Below are 17,585 nucleotides of genomic sequence, written 5' to 3' on the forward strand. Positions count from 1 at the left end.
CAATTCCACTGCCAAATAAAGAAATGGGCATGAGTTTTGACTGAAAAGAGTGCCTTGCTCGTAGTTGAATGCCCACATGACACCTGTGAGGGCAAGCCAAAACGAAGGCTGGGCACTCGGATCAGCACAAGATCACAAAATGAATATCTGAATTATTCGAAGGCCAAAATCACTTGAACACCCTGGTTTAATAAAGTTTGAAATAAATCATGCGATGTCCGGGAAATGAGTAAAGAATTTTTTTGAAGATTAAGATCGCAGTCCCTAAAGGTTAGAAATATTTTAGGAAGAGATTAGAATAGAAATCAATTAGGCATTGGTTCAACGATTTGAATAAAGCACCATGAGAAGACTAAGTAGGGTGAAGGCGATTGAAATTTTGAGAAATCTCTAGTTTATGCTTGAGGGCAAGCATTGTTTTAAATTTGAGGGTATGATAACTAGTAGAAATACAAGTTATTAAAGCTCAAGTTATTAAAACAATGGGAGAAAGTGATGGTAAAATAGGCAGTATTATGATTGAATGCACCAAACTAAAAGAAATTGCGATCGCTGATACTCATCGCATAAAAGCAGTTAATGTGCATTATTCTGTGCAGATGATATGCGATGGCACGTATGAAATTTCGATCCAAGGATAAAATGCGATGGCGCACTTGAGTTTGTGATCAAAAGAAGTACCTCAAAATCGATCGCATAAAGACCTTACATAGAGGCGACAACATAATAAATCATGATGGAACGTAAAGCTGATAACGGTCAATTTTGAAATACAGTTGATGACCGTTAAAGACCATACCATTGTAAATATATTGAACTTCTAGTGACTTTTAGACGACACAGTAGAGTATGAAAATTAATGTTGCCCATCCTTGCAATCATTAGTGAGAAGAGCTGCTTCACCTTGAAATCTATAAATACCTAATGCTACCAAACCAGAAGGAGATATAAGAGATAGAGAGAGCGAAGAGGCGAGGCAAAGTCGAGGGAAAGGAATCCTTGAAAAGAAATCGATTTTTGAAAAGGTCGAGAAACTACTGGAAAACAGTACTACGGAGAGATAGCCAACCCTTGCGAGAGTAAGATTCAACAAATTGGAACAGAGTTGAAGCGATAAAAAGCTATGTAAAGAGCCACAGGAAGTAAGACATTCTTTATCTGGCTTGATATTTTTCACTCCATTTATTGTTTTGTACTCAACACTTTATTGGCAAAAATGGAAACTTCATTTCGATTTATGTTCAGTCTCTCCACACCATGCATGTGTAACTAAATTTGTGAATGGGTTGAGAAGTACTTAGCTAGCATGACTTAATCTATGCACTTCATGCGATCATCTTGTCTTATGTATGCATCATTCATCATTTTGAGTACTTGAGAGAGTAGTCTAAAGATAGAATCTAGGCTTGAAAGATTCGGATTAGATCGCATAAGTAAGAGTAGAGACTTAGAAATAAGTTCTATCTGCTAAATTCCATACACATCGTATGCATCCTAGAAATAGGAAATGTGGCATTATGCATTGAGAAATGTAGTGCTTAATATTTGTGTATAGCATGATCGCATGACTTGTACAAAATCTCAAGAAATGTTAGTTAAATCTCTTCTCAACTCCTTCATCGCATACTTGTTACAACACTACCCTTTCATCGCTTCGCGTTTAACTCCATCGCATTAGAAAATCTAAATCACCATTTTCTTCTTTATCATCACCGCAATAGAATCAGAGAGTCTGTCACATATATATTTAGAAATCCCTGTGTTCGACCTTACACTTACAGGATCCTAAGAAGGCTTATACTTGGGCTTTGTTAGGAAAACTTGTATGATCATCGCATCCACATATCATCGCATGATAAACTAACGCATCACTCATGAAAAGTCCTAATAAGTTGCAACCTTGTTCGAGAGTAAATGTATTCGTAGGCTGCCTTAATTATAAGTAGATACTTCTTTGATTCAAATGAGAATAAAATGTTTGTATCAACAAACATTTCCTTTTTGGAAAAAGACCACATGAGATACCACAAACCACGAAATAAAATAGTTTTAAGTGAAATTTCTAATAATACTACTAAGACTTCAATAAAGGTTGCTAAAGAAGCTAGTACATCAACAAGAGTTGTTGATGTCAGTTCATCTAGTCAAGTGAAGGAAATCGGAATGAGAACTTACATAAGCAGTAGAAGGATATTTTTGAATTTCAATCATATATGAACATACACAATTACAGTCACAAACGGAAACAATACGGTTATGCATAAATCGAAGTTACAACATGCTTTTCTACATATTAAAGGAAAGAATTAACTATACCTTTGAAGATTCATCTTTAAGAACCTTGATCACAAATGCTCGAACAATCAGCAACACTGCAACACTCGAATGCTCATATAGCACGATCGCTACACTGCACGATCATAGTGAACTCGAACAAAGTGATCACCAAGGTCACGAACACTCCAAACACCACGAACTGCCTCCACAGAACCTCGACTAGTGTCTAGTTGAGTATGACACCACCAAAAAGGTTACCTTGGTATTCTCAGTGTGGGAATCCAGAGTGTAGGCTCTGTGTGAACTTAGATAGAGGCAGAGAACAGAGTAAGAACAATCGTGTAAACGAATGAGCAAATGGGAGATGTCAATGCCTATCGTATAGGACGATGCCCAATCATTTAACAAAAGTTATGTGATCATCTAGCTAAAGCTATGCGATCGTTTAGCTTATCGGCCAGCTGAGTTTTTATCATGTATAAACACTCCACGATCGTCTAATCTCTCCAAGCTGTTGTTTAGCAAATCTAATTCATTTGACAGACTTTTCATGAGAACTTTCTGAGATTGGAAATCTAAAAAAAAAACATTAACTAAAATTAGAAAAACATTTTTCCTTTTATCTCACGGTTACCATGAAAACCACCAATAACCTCCCACTCAATTGGTTATTAGAGAAGAAGAGATAATTATCCAATAATTAATATTATTATAAATATAAATGATAACCAACTTACCATACTATATTTATAACCTATAGTTTTAATATTTCATCTCATGAAACATATAAACCATAGCCCTTTTTCTATTCCATGGTACTTAATGTAAATCTTATTTACATTAATCCTCTACTAGATGTATCTCATACACCATACCGATCATATCATATATAATTGAATTACCTCTTGTCAATTTGAACATTTCAAATCAACACCAAGAACTGATCTTTAACTTGAATCTATTGAGCTACCAAGAGGAACTTATGGACCTGTAGCTCAAAGCTCCAACGGTACGTGAATAACTGACAAAACTCTTTAGTCACAAAATCCACCATCCGTTAACTGCCAAGCACTCCACTAAAGACCGACAGCTGAACTCTCCTTACTACAGATATATTATGTGTCCATCTTAACCAATCAACAGTGCGACAACCCTTCACAGATAGCTCGTAAGTACAACTCAGCCAATAACCGTTATGCCCTTGTAGTTACATCTAACTTCTTAAGTACCACTGATTCGTCTAATGAACATAAGTCATAGTCCTACTGTTGGGTTTTATGTTCTAAAACTCGTGGTATGTAAATAATGAACTTATTCTGATAATTCAATAAAGGTATTATTGAATAGATCTATTGCTTGAATAGAAATTCAATAAACCTAAAAGTCCAACTACTATTGGATGAGTACTTGAAATTTATGTGGAGACATAAAGGTGAACCAAGTTCGAGTAAATAGTCAAAATGACCTATAGTACATGGATAAGATTGGGTACCTTATTCTGGTAACACTATTGGATACGGCTTGCTTTGTAGTTATTACAAGGAGTTGTAAAGTACTACAAACAAAGTGATCCTAATTCGTTCATGTTGGACATGAGGAGTGGAGGTGTCATTGTGCAAAAGAGTTTGTACAAGATCTCACCACGAAATGAGTCACTCTTACTTTATCATGTTGTTTACTGTTTAAGACTGACTATTTCAAAACGATAACCTAGGTAACTTGACCTTAATCCTGAGCTAACTATGAACTCTTGTTTATTCGGGATTTCTCTTAGATTTGCATAGGTGAGGGTTGGCTCAACAACACCGGCCCAATATGACTGCCATTTCAGGGGTAAGACCGGATAGATAGTTGGGGACATAGGGTGCAAGATGGAATTCACTCCTACCCACTTTAGGGATAGTAGAGAGGTTGTTCCCTTAAATGTTGATTCTGGGGCTTGAACAAGGGATCCCGCCCTCTCATTTGGCATGAAAGGGACTCGATTTTGTGATTAGATCACAAAACAATTGTTCATTAGGGGATCAGTGAGGACTTAAGGAACAAGAGGTAATTTCGGGGGTAAAACAGAGATTTGACCCAGCCGTTATTGTGAACAACCTGTGAAGGGTTAACTTACTAATCATGGTTATATCGAGTGGACATAATATATCTACAGTGAGGGGAGTTCAACTATGTGCTTTAGTGAAGTGACCCATTAGTTAACAAATGGGGGTTAGATCTGTCTAATGAGTTTAGTCGATTAATCTCAGATCGTTGGAGCCCATGATCTGTAGGTCTATGAGGTCCCCCTACTAGCTCGGAAATAGATAGCTCTAGAGTAGCATGATAAGTTAATTTGAAATGTTCAAATTAGAATCAAACGAAATTGGAGAAAATATATTTAAATATGATTTAAATATATGAAGATGAATTTGTGTAAAAATTAATTTAATATTAGATATTAAATTAATTAGAATTGTTTAAATTGTTTAAATAATTATTTGTTAATTTTATTAGAAAACTAAATTTTGAAATTAATTTTTAAAATTAATAAATTTTGATTTTAGAAATAAAATATGATTTTAAAATCAAAATGGATTTTGGAAATGGAAAAATTACACAAACTTGAAAAATGAGTTTTTCATCTTCAACTAGCTTACTTGGAACCCACCTTCTCCTTTGCTTTACTCTAAGCATGAGCTGCATCCCATGCAGCACATCTCTTTGCATGATAGTCTGAAATATATTGAAGAGATTGGAGTGAAGAAAGGCGAGGAGAACCGACTGAATTTTTGCTGAAAAATTCGGATGAAGAAGGTGTTCTTCAATGGGTTCTGTTCAGTGAGTTTTCTCCATATTCCCTTTGATTCCAGCTTATTTTGAGTCCCACAACTCAATCTAGATAACCAAGAGAATAGTAAGGAAGATCTTGTGGTGGTCTACACAAAGATTCGGAGGATTTTGCAGCTGAAAATGGAGATTTCGTTAGTTCGGCCAAGGTATGTTCATGAAACCCATTAAACTCTGTTTTTAGCATGTTTCTTTTCAACCAAAATTAATGAATCAGAATGATTATGGATCCTGATTTCTTCCGCTGTGTGATGGTGTTGATCCAACACCTACTATGACTGAGTCCTCCCTTTCAAAGAGAAGTTGTGGATACTATGTTCAAGCCCCGGAATCAGCCCTTAAGGGAGCAATCTACCTACTTACCCCTGTTTGGGGGAAGAAGTGAATTCCATCTTGTGTAACTGAGTTCCCAGCTCCCAAATCAGACAAGTCCCCAAAAAGGTAGGCATGTTGAGTTGGCAATCTAGCCATTCTCACCCATACTAATCAAAGAATCGTCCTTAAAGGCAGAAGTTCCCAAAACACTCAGGATTGAGGTCATGTCACCTATGGTCGTTTAGATGAGATGTAAGTCTCCAGTATCAATGGCGTTATATACAGAGATGAATCATCTCGTGGTTCGGTCTTATATAAACTCTTTGTATAGAACACCCCTACTCGCATATCTTCACATGAATGGTCAGGATCTACCATCTGTAATGGTTTACAACACTTGCAAACCTTTACAAAGCGGGTTGTATCCTTAGTGTCACCAGGATCAAGTATCCTCCCTTAATCCTTATACTACAGACTTATTTAGGTTATCACTTAAGGCATGATCCATTTGTATATCTCATATACATGCTTAAATTTACATACGATAACCATGGAGCTTTGTTTATTGGATAGGAGTAAATGCCAAAATGAAATAATGCTTATTTTATTCATAAACAATGTGTATAATTACAAACAATGAGATTCCGGGAGAATTAGGGCACCAATCCCAACATACATTCATCTTAAGAGTTGAGATTGCCTCGACGTAGTGGGAGGGTTATGAACCCACCTATTTGCTACATGGGTTTAACAGAAGCCCAATACATCATATCTGATGATGGGATTGAGGATCCATTATCTTACAACAAGCAATGGAAGATGTTGACAAGGATGAGTGGATTAAAGATGGATCAAGAAATAGAGCCTGTACTTCAATTTTGTCTGGGAGCTTGTAGATCAATCTGATGGGGTAAAACAAATAGGTTGCAATTGAATCTACAAGAGAAAAATGAGTGTAGATGGAAAGGTACAGACTTTTAAAGCTAGACTATTGGCAAAGAGTCATACCCAGGTTGAAGAAGTGGACTATGAAGAAACTTTCTCATATGTTGTCATGTTAAGGTCTATTTGAATTCTCTGGTCCATAGCCACAATACTATGACTATGAGATATAAAAATTGGACGTCAAGACTACCTTTTTGAATGCTAATCTTGAAGAGATCATCTACATGAATCAACCAGAGGGGTTCATTGAATAAGGTAAAGAGCAAAAAGTTTGCAAGCTTAATCAATTCATTTATGAAATGAAACAAGCATCTTGATCTTGGAATTTAAAATTTTTCACTGCGATCAAATCTTATGGCTTCGATCAGAATGTTGATGAGTCTTGGGTTTAAAAGAAAATCATCAACAATTCAGTAGCTTTCCTTATGTTGTATGTGGATGATATCCTATTCATTAGGAATGATGTAGGCTTTTTTACAGATATAAATAAATGACTAGCCATTAAGTTCCAAGTGAAAGATTTAGGTAAGACGCAGTTTGTTTTAGGGATCCAGATCATCAAAGATCGAAAGAACAAAACGTTGGCCTTGTCTCAGACATTGTATATTGACAAGATACTTGTCAAATATTTGATGCACAATTCCAAGAAAGGTTTATTACGTTTCAGGCATGGAATTATTTTGTCTAAGGAACAATGTTCTAAGACTTTTAAAAAAGTTGAGAAAATGAGACAAATTCCCTATGCATCAGCTGTTGGCAACCTTATGTATACAATGTTATGTGTCAGACCTGACATTTGCTATGCAGTAGGGATTGCCAGTAGATATTAATCCAATTCAGGATTATATAACTGGATGGCGATCAAAATAATCCTGAAGTATCTACGGAGAACGAGGAACTATATGCTTGTATGGACAAGGTCATCACCTCCAACCTATTTCTTCTAGAGTCTATCATATTGGGATTTGTGTCCTAATTCTCCCGGAGTCTCGTTGTTTGTAATTAAATACATTGTTTATGAATAAAATAATTGTTATTTCATTCTGGCCTTTACTCATATCCAATAAAAAAAGTTCCATGGTTATTTTATGTAAACTTAAGCATGTATATGAGATATACAAACAGATTATGCCTTAAGTGATAACCTAAATAGGTATGTAGTATAAGGATTAAGGCTGGATACCTGATCCTGGTGACACTACGGATACGGCCTACTTTTTAGGGGTTTGCAAGATTGAAGGAAATCCTGGATTGGACTGATATCGACTAACAATCCTTACTGCATAGCAAATATCGGTTCTGGTACACAAGATTGCATACATTAAGCTTCCTATAGCTAAAGCATAGGGAATCTGTCTAATCTTCTTAACCTCTTGAGGTGTCTTAGGACATTGATCCTTAGACAAAATGATTCCATGACTGAAGGATAACAAACCCCTCTTGGAATCCTGCATCCTGTACCTGATCAATATTTGATCGATGTATGATGCCTGAGACAAGGCTAACCTCTTGCTTTTACGATCTTGAATAATCTGGATCCCTAGAACATACTGTGTCTCACCCAAATCATTCATTTGAACTAGGCAACTAGCCATTTCTTAATGTCAGTCAGATACCCTACATCATTCTCAATGAGTAGGATATCATCCACATACAGTACCAGGAAAGCTACGGAGCTGTTGATGATTTTCTTGTAGACACAAGACTCATCAACGTTCTGATCAAAGCCAAACGGCTTGACCGTAGTGTCAAATCTAATGTTCCATGATCGAGACGCTTGTTTCAGCCCATAAATGGACCTATTAAGCTTTCAAACTTTTTGTTCTTGATCTAGAACTATGAACCCTTCAAGTTGAGTCATATAGATAGCCTCCTCAAGATTACCGTTAAGAAAGGCAGTCTTGACGTCCATTTGCCATATCTCATAATCATAAAATGTGGCTATGGACAGGAGTATCCTGATAGACGTGAGCATGACAACAGATGAAAAAGTTTCCTCATAATCAACTCCCTCGACCTGGGTATAACCCTTTGCCACGAGTCGAGCCTTAAAGGTTTTCACCTTTCCATCTACACTTGTCTTTCGCTTATACATCCACTTACACCCAATATGTCTTATCCCATCAGGCGAATCAAAAAGCTCCCAGATATTATTGAAGTACATAGACTCTATTTCCTGGTTCATGGCTTTAATCCATTCATCCTTGTCAACATCCTCTATTGCTTCCTTAAAAGACAATGAATCCTCAACCCCATCATTAGAAATGACGTTTTGGGCTTCAGTCAAACCCATGTAGCGATCCGGTGGGTTCATAACACTCCCACTACGTCGAGGTAGCCTCAATTCTTGAGCTAGTTGACTAGATGTACTAACCTCAACAACTCTTGTTGATCTGTCGGCCTATTTAATAACTCTTGTTGAACCCTCAGTAGTCTCAGTTTCACCAGAAATCTCATGTAAAACGAACTTATTTCGTGGCTTATGATCCTGGATGTGGTCTTCTTCTAAGAAGATAGCATTTGTAAAAAGTAATACTTTGTTCTCACTCGGATCTTAGAAGTTTCCTTAGGGTAGCCAACAAAGAGGCAAACTTTTGAACGCGGTTCCAAATTCTTCGGGTTAGTCACAAGAAAATATGTTGAACATCCCCAAATCCTGAAGTTTCGTAAACTACCTTTACGGCCTCTCCACAACTCAAAAGGTGTCTCAGAAACACTTTTCGAGGGAACGTTGTTCAGTATATAGCATGCAGTCTCTACTACAAAACCCCAAAATGAGTCTGGAAGATAAGCATAACTCATCATAGACCGAACCATGTCCAACAAGGTTCGGTTTCTCCTTTCTGATACACCATTCTCCTGAGGTGGACCTGGGGCCGAGAGTTGGGATGCAATCCCATAATCTATCATATAGTTCTGGAATTGGAGGTCCATATACTCTCCACCACGATCAGATCATAGTGTTTTTATCTTCTTACCTAACAAGTTTTCAACTTCAGCTTTATATACTCCTTGAACTTGTCAAGGGCTTCAGACTTACGTTCCATTAGGTACAGATACCCGTACCTTGAATAATCATCTATGAAAGAGATGAAATATTCATACCCACCTCGAGCCCTAACATTCATTCAACCACAGAGGTCTGAATACAAGCTCCAATGTTTCCTTGGCTCTGTAACCTTTTCCAGTAAAAGGTCGTTTAGTCATCTTGCCTTCAAGGCATGATTCACACACCAGTAAGGAGTTTTCTTCTAAACTTTTTAGAAGTCCACTTTTCACCAATTGCTAAATCCTATTGAGATTAATGTGACCTAACCTTAGATGCCAAAGATGGGCGTTTTTCTTAGGAGAAACCGTTGGTCTTTTAGCTGTTGTTGTCGTACTGAACATTTCAATGTTAAACAAGGCTTTTATATGTTAAACAAGGCTTTTATGACTAATGGCCTCCAAAGGTTTAGGACAAAAGTCGCCGAAGGGAGGTCAATTATCCTTCCTCTGAATTGAGAAGTTCTCAACCAGTCATTAATACCAGAACAACTTTTGCTCCTATAACGACTAGCCATCATTGATTTGGTCAAGAGATCATTAACTTACTTAACAATCTCCTTTAAGTGTGACCTGCCATTTTAGGCCCTAGAGATCTGTCCCAAGCAGCCAATTCGAAGGAAAAAAATCTGATTGGGGCAAAACCTAAAGCGACCCTATCCATTTCTGCAGTTCACCTTGATCTTGACCAACTACATAAAACCCATCCGAAGGGGGACGCTCCCAGGGCGCCACGAGGGAGTGCAGAATGATCTCACGGTGTGAACCAATGACAGAGACCGTAGGACGTGTTGACACACACCCTTCACCTACCTACTATAAACACTCTCTCCGTCCACCTTGATATTGACTAATGCAAACAATATCCAAAGGGGATGCTCCCAGGGCACCACGGGGCCAAACATGAATCTCACGGTGTGAACATGCAGGGAGAAACGTAGTGGAATCATTGATATATCAAATACGTCTCTTTCTCCCACTGACTATTTTATAACCTAAGGTTTAGTTACTTAGAAAAAACATGGCTAAGGATTTTAACTAAGTGACTTTTTAGGTTTTCTCAAGAGTAACTTTTACCTTGGATAGTTAAACAACTTTTGATCATCATCCATTAAACTCTTTAACGAAATCTTTGACCAATTGTCGTATGCTTGTAGAAAATCTATCTAATTCACCTTTCCAGGTAGGTTCCCAGGTAGGGGTGTTCGATTTCTGTCAACTTAAGAATTCCAACCTAGACAGAACCCACCTTAGACAAAAGGTCCCTTATAGATAGATTTAAAACAAATTTAATCTGTTATGTCAATCAATTTAATCCTATTAAACCGATTTTAAAAGATTAATCTAGCTTATTAATCTCACTAGAATAAGTGAACTTAGGTCTATCTCAATCCAATTTTAAAACCCTTTTAAAAACATGAGTTCACGCTAAGTTCGCATGCAACTCTTTCTTATCGATTTTAGTTCTACTTTCCTTTATAATGCTTATAAATGGAAACAACCAAAACCACAACGCGAAGCTTAGGCATTCATAACGATTATAAATAGCCTAAGTGTCATGCTCAATGCATTGCTTATTCATTGCTACTTCTTTTATATAACGCTTATACAAAACAGTAACAAAACAAGCAAAACATGCTTTCATTCACCTTTATACTATAACGCTTACAATAAAAGGATGATACATGAAAAATGCTCACTGCATGCACAAATATAACTCTTATATTTTCATGATGCATACGCATGCTTTCACGTAATTTTTTCATGCTAGATTATAACATATATAATACGTGATGCATGAATAATTGCACAACCGAAGGTGAGTTTTAAACTATATGTCAAACACTTTGTCATATAAACATCATACATCACATGTATAATAAACAAATGTTGATGAACAGGGTAAAATTGCCTCAAATCCTCCAAACTAAAGCTAACTATTACAAAACAAGGAGTCTCCAGTTCAAATAGGCGAATCGGGTCTTGAACCGTCCAGTCGAAGCAACGCGTCTCCACTAATCGTGCACCAAACACCCCGTGACCGTCTACATGAATGAACAAATGTTTTGCTCTATCGTTTACCAATGCTACCAAAGCTAAATGATCATTTAGCAACAATCATGTACCTTTTCTATGCGATGAAGCACGACGTATGTGACCCTCTAGCGCGCTCTGCACAATGCAAGCCTTACACGATTGTCTAAATGACTACGATGTGATGAAGCACGATCGTCTAAATGACTACAATGTGATGAATCATGATCGTCTAAACGATCGCTGAGCAAGCATCTTCGTATCGTATATTGCATGATCGTGTAGGTAGTAACTATGCGATGAGGCATGCTAACTACACGATCATTTAGCGCTCACCTTCTTCTAAACAATGAGTATCAAATGCTCCCACTATGATCGTCTACCTCCAGCATCTATGTGATCGAGCAACCAACGCTACACGATAGAGTAAACGATTTACCCCATCATTTAGCATTAGCTAAACGATTGTTTAGTAAATACTACACGGTCGTATAGAAAAATCTACACGATCATTTAGTTAAATCCCAACGATCGTTTACCTGAGGCTACACGACAACGACCAACTCTTGGTCTTCTTCTTCGCTAAGAAATGCATCTTCATGCTTCGAAACTTCATCATGAACGACTTGTCTAACCCAAACACTTTGAATTACGGACTCGATTGCATGTTAATTATGCCCAAAATGTAGGGGCTCTTACAAATTAACACTTTGTAATTTAAAGAAAGCTTTAAACAGAGGAAATTAAACCCGTAAACATCCATCAACACCATCCACAAATGCACTTAACATTTGAACACAAATGCAGAAAACCCACCACGACTGTAACAGAAGATCAAAACAAAAATGAAATTTGGAATATCAGAACAACCTGACTCAAATACCAATTGAAAGAAATCGGACATGAGGATTTCCATGAGCAACAGAAGGATCTTTCCAAATTTCAATCGTATATAAACATTACAATTATAATCACAAACGAAAACATACGGTTGTGTGCAAAAGAGAAACTACAGCATGCTTTTCCATATATCAAGGGAAAGAATCAACAAACCTTTGAAGACTCATCTTCAAGTTCCTTGATCACGAACACTCGAACAATCCACAACATTGCAACACTCGAACGCTCATACAATACGACTGCTACACTGCATGATCACACCGAACTCGAACAAAGCGATCATCAAGTCATGAACACCCCAAACACCGCGAACGGCCTCCACAAAACCTCGATTGTGTCGAGTTGAGTATGACACCACCAAAAAGGTTACCTTAGTATTCACGGTGTGAGAATCCAGAGTGTAGGCTCTATGTCGACTTGGTTAGAGGATGTGACCAGAGGAGAACAATCGTGTAAACGATTGAAAAAGTAGGACATGATAAAGCTTATCGTATAGGTCGATGCCCAATCACTTATCAAAAGTTATACGGTCGTCTAGCTAAAGTTATGCGATCGTTTAACTATTCATCCAGCTGAGTGTCTATCGTGTAAGAACACTCCACGATCGTCTAGTCTCTCCAAGTTGTCGTTTAGTAAATCTGATTTACTTGACAACTATTCCGTGAGAACTTTCTGAGATTAGAATTCTCAAAGCAACCACTAAATTTAGGAAAACATTTTTTTCTTTTTATCTCACGGTTACCATGAAAATCACTAATAACCTCCCACTTAATTGGTTATTAGAGAAAAAGAGATAATTATACAATAATTAATATTATTATAAATATAAATGATAACTAACTTACCATAATATATTTATAACTTATAGTTTTAATATTTTATCTCATGAAACATATAAATCATAGCTCTTTTTCTTTTCTATGGCACTTAATGTAAATCTCATTTACATTAACCCTCCACTTGATGTATCTCATACACCATATCGATCATATCATATATAATTGAATTACCTCTTGTCAATTTGAACATTTCAAATCAATACCAAGAACTGATCCTCAACTTGAATCTATTAAGCTACCAAGGGGACCTTATGGACCTGTAGCTCAAAGCTCCAGCAGTACGTGAATAACTAATTAAACTCTTTAGTCACGAGATCCACCATCCGTTAACTGCCAGGCACTTTACTAAAGACAGATAGCTAAACTCTCCCTACTACAAATATATTATGTATCCATCTTAACCAATCAACAGTGCGACAACCCTTCACAAATTGTTCATAAGTATAGCTCGACCAATAATCGTTATGTCTCTATAGTTACATCTAACTCTTTAAGTACCACTGATTTCTCTAATGAACATAAGTCATAGTCCTACTATGACTGAGTCTTCTCTTCTACAAGAAGCTATGGCCATTATGCTCTCCACCACTATTCCGCTCTCTTCTGTAGCAGAAATACCACTAACCTGACCTTGCGGTCCTCAGGACATCCTATTACCTGGAAACATTTATCTATCTTGATTAGTCATGCCTCTACATCTTCAAGGTCAGTAGTGCCCTCAAATGCAGTGGCACCTAGTGCCTTCATCCTCTCGGTACCATACTTCTTCTTGGGATGTGCCTATATAGATCCTACACTAGTTGCTAGCCTCTATGCAATTCTATCAAAGAATTTGTCCACCATTTAAGGATCAGCTCTAACCTGAGGGGTACTGGACTCTCTCTCGAATGTAGCTTCCTGTACTTCTAGTTCTCTAACTGGATCTTAATCCGTTCGAACAATGAGATCTGTGGTAGGGTCACGATCCTCTTCAACCATTTGCCAAGTTAGTCTGTCACCTTCAAGAGGCATTCTACCTATAATATTCACATTATTAGGTTTATAACATCATTCACATGCCCCTAAACTAATGCATGACTCTATTCCCAAAATCTTATGCTCCGATACCCATGCCCCTAAACTAATACATGAACTAACTCCGGGCCCAGACATGAGTTAATTGATGATGAACCCATGTCTGGCAGTAGGAAGTTATTTTATCACAAATTCTCATTCACAATTTTCATGTACCAATGACCTCCTAGATTCTTTATTATTATTATTATTTTGCTTTTAATCCTTGAAACGAAGAATAACTCAAGTAATAGAGCTTTGCAAGGGAATTTTGTGGACTTTAGCTTTAGGCTCTATTTAGGATTGCGTTTGAAATCTAAAAATCTATTATGGAAAAATCTTAACCACCTTACTTGTTTGTAAAATGAATTATTTAATAATCTATGGGAATTAGCTCTTAATTTTAACTAACGTATAAAAGTTAATAAATATAGTTTTTAGATTTGACTTTCCTAAAAATTTGCTAACTTCTTTACTTCTTAAATAAATATATTTTAATAATATTATTTCAAATTAATAGAATTTGTTAGGTTTATTTTCAAATTCTAATTTATTCATTTTTTATAACAATTATTTTTTTTTAGAAAAACTATCAAATAATTTATATTAGATAAAATTAGTTAAAATTTAAATTACATGCTATTTAAAAAAAACTATAAATTAATTACCCATGTGAAAATAATTGAAACAATAAACCTAGTTCGGTTCATATAACTAAATTACACTATTTTACAATAGTGATTTTTCTAAAAGCGCAGCTGGTAGCAAATATTTTAAAAGTTACAACAATCTCAAACGGAGCGTTAGTTGGTTTTGAGCTAAGCATTTTAAGCTTAGACTTCTTTGGGCTCTTTAGAAATTAGACTCTTGTAGCATTATTTGAAGTTTCATTTGGGACTTTGGTAAAATTGGTTAGAATTTCGAATTGGGGTAATTGGATAAATGGCTAAAATGAAATTTTGTTTTAGAAAAATTACAAACAAATTTTTCTTTGTGAAAATGGCCAAACGAATAATTCTAATACTATTTAACATTTAATAATAGACAAAAATACCCTACCAAATCCGATATATTTCAAACAACCTAAAACAAGATCTAATAAACTCAACCACACAAAATATCATGAATTTAAATTTTGAATATAAATAAATAAAACTATTGAAAACAAGTAGCAAATCAAATCTTATTTAGTTTTAAAAAGAAAACAATATCTAAAATAATATCACAAAAAACAAAAATAACTTATAAGCAGAAAATCTAACGAGCATAAATAGAAATTAATGGTTGAAAATCTTCTAGAACATTTCATTACAATTAGTAACTCAAATTTTAGCATGAAATAAGTAAATACCTTATCTTCAAAATTGTTATTAGATGTCACATATTAAACCGTAGAAATATCACTTAAAACTTTGTTGTCACACATAATAAAAGCAACTAAAATCTTTGTTAGACTGAACCATATAAATACCTTGTAATTAATTTAAATCTAGATAAGTTAAACTCCACATATATACCTTGTAATAACTAAAATAATTGATCAGATTGAGTCCTACAAATGCAAATACTATGTATTAATAAACCATCAATTGATCTAGACAAACAACCAATACTAAAATCCTAAGTTTTTTATGAGATTATGGATTTGGATAGTCCAGAAGCAATTTGGTTAAAATTTAAACTACCTCTCCTTCTTCAATCTCCCACGATGTCAATGGTCTTTTTTACAACTTACACATTAGATTCACCAACACCAAATTCACCCTTCTCCTTCACAACCTCTCATGTTACCTACCCCACAACTCTTCCACAGAAATATCAATCAAATTTCTAATTAATCTTTCATTCCAATCGTCATCGATTTAAAAATCTACAAATACCCAAAATCAATTTGTAAATCTTAATGTAAAAGAAAAAAAAATACATTACATACCTTTAAGTTGAATACGTTAAGCTTTTTCTATCCCTTAATAGTTGATGAAAGATGTGTGTGCTTCACTTTTTTGACAAAATTTTGAAAAGATATCGACAAATAACTATGGTTGGAGATTTATTTAAACAAATATATTAGTGATATATACTACGTCATATTCAACAAGGGGTAAAATGGAAAAATTAAATTTTTGTGGAAGACCCTCAACATAGCAGAAGGGCCATAAATCAGAATTTTAAAAAACCGAGCTAAAATTCCAATCGGGTGTCCGCTTCTAGCCATTCCGTACAATTTCTCTTTTGAATTATAGCAAAACATATAGGATTCACGTGGTTAACATTTTTCAAATCTCCTAAATTGCCCTCATAAACATGCTTGATTTCATTGTAATTAAATATTAATTACTACAAATTTGAACTTCAGTTTGCGGATGCTATCCTAAGATTTCGCCACATTAGTTTTAAATTTGAAATCAAATCAATTCTTCCTTTTTTCAAATCTTTATTCATTTCATTATACATATTATTATTCTTTATCCTGTTTTGTTTCATATCATATTGTTATAATTTTATATCATTGTAGTTTTCCCTTGATGGATTTTATATTTACGGTGCAACTGTTGAAGAATGAGTAATTAGATTTTAGCCAAATCGATTCAAAACCAAATAAACGAAATCCTATACCCTAATATTTTCCCTCTACTGATTTTCTCCTTTAATATCTCTTTAAAATTATCTTTTATTAAAAAGATTTAGTTTTATATAACTCTTTTTTTATTTGCTTATCTCTTCAAATTTATCTTTTATTATCATATTTGGTTTTATCCAATTCTTTGTCACTTTGGTTTAATCTTTTTTCATATTTTTTCTCAAGTTTTTTTGTGTAGAATATTTAACCAATTTTATTCTAATAATCAAAATATGGACTACAATAATACTTATATTATTTGGCTATGTAGATGACCTCATTAAATTAACCTATAATTAAATAGATCCATAGACTATTATTGAGTATGAAATTTTATTAGTTTGATATCCAAATAATAGACTATTATTGAATATGAAATTTTATTAGGTAGATACCTAAGCGTATTCAGTTCTCCAGCATCCCATTCACAGAGAGATTCTGGTGTATTTAGTTGAGAAAGATCTTACTCAGAACATTGAATTATTATTGCAATTCCAGATTTGAATGTTCATATTCTTAATTCTAGCAATTCAGTATGCATGAATTGATCAATTTTATTATTTTCAATCAGTGGTATCAAGGCATTATGCATATGAAATTTGTTGGATTGAGACTCCTTTGTTTTAGAACTCAATATAGAATGAAGTATTCCTCTTTAGTTTTTAATTGAAATATCTGCTTTTCGCTTCTGATTTTAAGAATTCCCTTACCTTGGGTTTGTGATC

Source organism: Benincasa hispida, chromosome 12 (genome assembly GCF_027475165.1).
Source record: "Benincasa hispida cultivar pf3 chromosome 12, pf3_genome.v1.1, whole genome shotgun sequence".
NCBI classification, from domain to species: domain Eukaryota; kingdom Viridiplantae; phylum Streptophyta; class Magnoliopsida; order Cucurbitales; family Cucurbitaceae; genus Benincasa; species Benincasa hispida.